This window comes from Gavialis gangeticus, unplaced genomic scaffold (assembly GCF_001723915.1).
Source record: "Gavialis gangeticus isolate Ggan-Ray unplaced genomic scaffold, GavGan_comp1, whole genome shotgun sequence".
Taxonomy (NCBI): domain Eukaryota; kingdom Metazoa; phylum Chordata; order Crocodylia; family Gavialidae; genus Gavialis; species Gavialis gangeticus.
The window spans coordinates 52,864,748-52,869,656 of NW_017729024.1; positions in this window are offsets into that span (position 1 = coordinate 52,864,748).

Genomic DNA, 4,909 nt, shown 5'->3' on the forward strand with positions numbered 1-4,909 from the left:
CCCCCCCTTGTTGATTGTGGGGGTGGGGCTGGGGGGGGGGGAGGGGGAAATCATGTCTTGTATTCAAGTAAATATGGTATTTAAAATATTTTCATGGCATGTCACTCACTATTAATACAGATCCATCCTGATCTGACAAAATGTTATAGTTGAAATTTTATATTAATTTAAATTCTATTGTTTTATTTACTGTATTGTGCCATATAAATAAATATAAATTTAAACATGTGAATGTATGTATGTTACAGTTTAGTTATTATATCTATTTTATATCTAGTATTTCATTAATTTTATTTGTATTCTATTATTTAGGTATTAAGGACAGCTGCTGTTTAGCACTGACTGAAACATTTTACCTCCTTTTCTTGGAAAAAGCATCTCTTCTTTCCTTTGTAATAAGCACATTATCTTACAGTTCTTGGAGAGATCTGTGCAGCTATACCCAGGCTGCTACCATAACTCACTTTGGTTATATCTACATTGCCAGTTATGATTGAATTTATGGCCAACCTTCAAGGCGAGACCTGTAAACCATCCACAGTGAAAACCCTTAAGCTCAACCCCAGTAGAAATCCATCCCAACAACTCTGCTGGACTTCAAGGTCTCAGATTCAATCTCTTCTTAGCCTTCTCTCTCCCTGCAGTGTATTCAGAACTTAAACATGCTAGAGGCAGAAAACTTGTCAGCAGCAATTGCAGAACTCCTGACTACCATCTCTACTGTGCTCCATGGCATCTTCATGGCTCTACTGCCCAGAATTAGAGATGAGAACAAAAGGAAAGAAAGTAATTCATAGACTGATTCCTAGAAAGTCTCCACTTAAGGAAAAGGAAGCACAGTCTGGATGGCTGTGGTGCATGCCACAAGGACAAATACAGAAGGGGAGCGGTAGCTTGGGCCATGAGAGGGATACTTGAAACCCAAGCATCTTTTACCTCTTCTGTGACTGCAGTATGGAAACACCATAAGTGACTTACCCAGTTTCTCACAGGGAAGCAGTGGAAGTGTAAGGTATTGAGCCCATTTTTTCCAAGTCATAGCTCTATGTTCTAAACACTGGTTTGTTCTTTTCTGTTGGACCATACTAAATGTGAGTGCTATGCATTCTCCTGGGAATATAGTACATGTACATAACATCCTGAGCTTTGTATAGAAATAGACACTGCATCACAAGCATCTTTGCAGTTCCATTAAACCTCTGAGGGTGCGTCCACACATTCAAGCACATGCACTTGCAGCAGTTCAGATAGAAGTGGTGGAAATCTGAGCTGGGGCTTTTTGCCTTAGAGCACGTGCCCAGACATGCACTTTGGTGTGGGGCAAATTGTGCCACTTGGGGAAAAATAACCCTGTCTGGCTCTTCCCGAATCTGCCGCCGTGGGAGCTAGAGCCTGGGGCCAGCACCTGTGCTGACGCAGCAGTACAAAAAGCTGCCCTGTCCTGCCCCATCAGTACAAAAAGCTGCCCTAGCAACTAGCTCAGGGTTACTCGCTCTCAGGAGCTTCTAGGGCCCAGCTAATTGATATCTGGGGACACTACCGCTTGTGCCAGCTGGACTGCTGAAGCAGCCCTGAGAGTTCCCTGCACCCTATACCCACTGTAGGAGTCTGGCAGTGGGGGCTGCTGCCTGGCTGTGACCTTCTGCACACCTGCCAGACCTACATGGGGACTGCAAAGCCAGTAGAGGCATCTAGCCATCTGCCCACAGCCATCTGGGCAGCAATTTCCCCAAAGATGTTCCCAATATGGTGGCCTGCTCTAAACTGTCAAAGCATGTCCAATTGGCCAGAAGATCAACAGAAAAAATAATCTCAAAGTCAGTCTGTAAAACACCCTGAAATCCATGTTCCTCCACAATTAAAACAAAAGACCACTATACAGAGAGAGAGAGAGAGAGAGAGAGAGAGGGAGAGAAATCAATCAGTTGGGTAATGTTTTATTGATATATATACAGTGTTAAAGCAATCATCATAATAAAATGAATTCTAAATACCTGTATGTTTTGCTGCCCCCCACCAGGTGCCACATGGCCCGCACAGGAGCTACCACCCCCCCTGCAGGGCCCACATGCCCCAGGCAACCTTGCACCCCCAGCCCCCTGGATTGATGCCCCACTTGGCCCCATCTCCTGCCAGCTCCTGCAACCCTTCCCGCCCCCCGATAGGTGCCCCACCCAGCCCCACCCCTTACTTGCACCCCCAGCCTCCCCGATGGTTCCCCCCCACCTGGCCCCAGCCTCCTGGCACTTTAAAAAAAAAAAAAGCCTTGCACGCACATTGCAGTAGCAGGGACTGTGTGGGTTCTGGGCCCTCATGGCAGAGCCCACACATGCAACACGGGGCAGCAGGGCTTCAGCACTGGGGCAAGGGCCAGCCATAGAGATGCTCTGGCTGGCTACCAGAACATCTCTGTGGAGAAACAAGCCTCTGGTTGCCTCAGGTTATGGTTCCTGCCCCGCTTTTCCCGCCCACACCCCCCCAGGGCTTTGAGATGCTGCAATACACACGTGTATGTTTGTGTGGACATGCCCTTAAAGGTCTGATGCAAATCCCATTGAATTGAATGGGAATCTTGCCATTGAATTCAGTAAGCTATCCAAAGAGCCTATGGATGTAAAATTTCACAGAATTAATTTAATTAAATTAGCTTTTCACAACATTATGCTGTTGACTTACATTCAGCTTGCAATTCACTGTAAACCTCTGACCCTTTTCAGCACTAAGAAATAAAAAAAAATCTGAGAAATGTAATAGAAGTTCACTCAAAAGAAAGAGAAAAGCATTTACATTCTGTAGGTGAATAAGACACTTTTAAAAGCTGAAGACTGTCCAAAACATAACTGCTTAAATAAATCACAGAATACAATATTTTTTTTCAAAACTATCCTGGAAGTTACAACAAAGCCAATGTGAATTGAAAACCCAGTCCTGAATTAGAACCATACAACATGTCCCTACATCTGTTTTGACCTCACTGAAGTTCCACCTGAGCACAGAAATATGCTTATATGGCTGACATACAGAATCAAGGCTTATGACAACCTATGTCAAAAGGGATAACAACTTCAGATCTGACTAAGGAATGTAGTTGGAAAACACCACTGAACTGGCAAAACCCACAAGTCAGCCTTGAACATTTCTATTGGGCTCTTTAAGATTGCAGTGGACAAGATACTTGGCTGAACTTCAAATCTAATACACTCGTCCAACCATAGTAGGTTTGTCATTCCTCTAGCTGAGTTTTCTGAATGCTTTTCTGCAGAAAGTAATCAAATTTGAATGATCTCATTATCTATCTTTTAAGTTTCCCTTTGGTCCTTCAGTCTTTGCCCATGCAAGAAGCAAGGTGGTTATTTGCATGATTAAGGTCACATCATTGGAGGAAAAATTTGAAGGGTAAATATATCTGTGCCTTCCAGCAGAGCCTCATGGGGGTCACAGGGCTGGGAGCCATGTCTGTATCTGTATTTTGATCTTCCTACAATGTTTTAGTATTATTTCTAAAATATATTCACTTCACATTAAGATAATACCAATATATATTTTTAAACTGTTATTTTTTAACCTTCTAATGGTAATTTTAAGTTAGGCAGCTTTGTCTCATTTACTGTAATTACTATGAAATAAAGAGAAATGACTGAAGTTTTAAAAAGTACAAAGAAAATGGCAACAGACCACATAGTTCTATAACATATAAATGCCCTGATTTTGTATAGAGCAGGGGAGCTCAACTCCAGGTTGTGGGCCAAATGTGGCCAGCAGAGCCTTGGAATCCAGCTTGCAGGGCTCACCCAGGGTCGGAAAATTTGGTGGTGGTGGAACAGTGTCAGTTAATACTGCTACCCTTCCCTTCTGCCAAAATCCCAAAACCAATGAGGTGGGTTGGAGCTAGGCCATGCCCCTTCCCCCATGCAGCTGTTTCAGGGTTAGCCCATGTCCTCTTCTCCCCTCTCACTTGCAGGTCTGGGCCACACCTGGTTCCCTCCACTCAGCAAGGCTGAGGCCACGCCATGCCCCCTCCTTCTGTACAGATGATCTGGGGCCAGGCCCTGCTCCTTCCCCCTGCAGGGCTGGATCAGGACTGAGTCATACCCCTCCCCCCCCCCCATCTTCCCCGCTCCCCCAGCAAGTCTGGACTGGGGCTAGGATGACTCCCCACCCCACTCCACACAGCCACATGGGGCCCCACCACACCTGCCTCCAGCTCTGGATTGGGTCCATGGGCTGGATCCAGTCTGCAGAGGGGCAGGGGACTGCCCAGCAGGCCCACTGAACAAAAATGTTGATGACCATTAGTACAGAACAAACTGCTAATGACAGCAATCCAATAGCTGCTGTTTAGGTTGACTCTTGAGTCTTAAGAACAACACATTTACAGACTCAGCAATCTGATTGAAAGGGCCAGACTTTCAAAGGTAATAAACTGATGTCCTCTGTGAATCAGGCACTGAGAGAAACATTGAATTTCCACACCACTCATTTGACTGCAATAGGAAATTGCCTTTGTGAAAACAGTGAATCATGTCAACGGGAACTTGGGCCCTAGTCCAAAGTACATTGAAACCTTTGGGCATCTTAGTTTTATTGTGGTTTAAATTGAATCTGCAGCTCCCTCAGAGGGTGCAAGAACAGCTCAGCATTACTGTTATGACCAGAGATATGGGTTTTCTGTTTCCCACAGAAAAACAGAGAAAAAAGCGGATTTCTCATTTTAATGGAAAAACCTGTTGATTTTGCACTTTTGCAAAGAGCTCTCTACAGGCTGGCAGAGTTTCAGCATCTAAGGGTCTTGGGGGGAGTGGGAGGAGGCCGGTCAGGCAAGAGGAGCCATTACTGCAGGTAAGTCTTGGCAGGGTGGGATTGAGGCCCCCATAGGAAGGGAGGGAGGGAGTTGGGTAGGGCAGGGGCT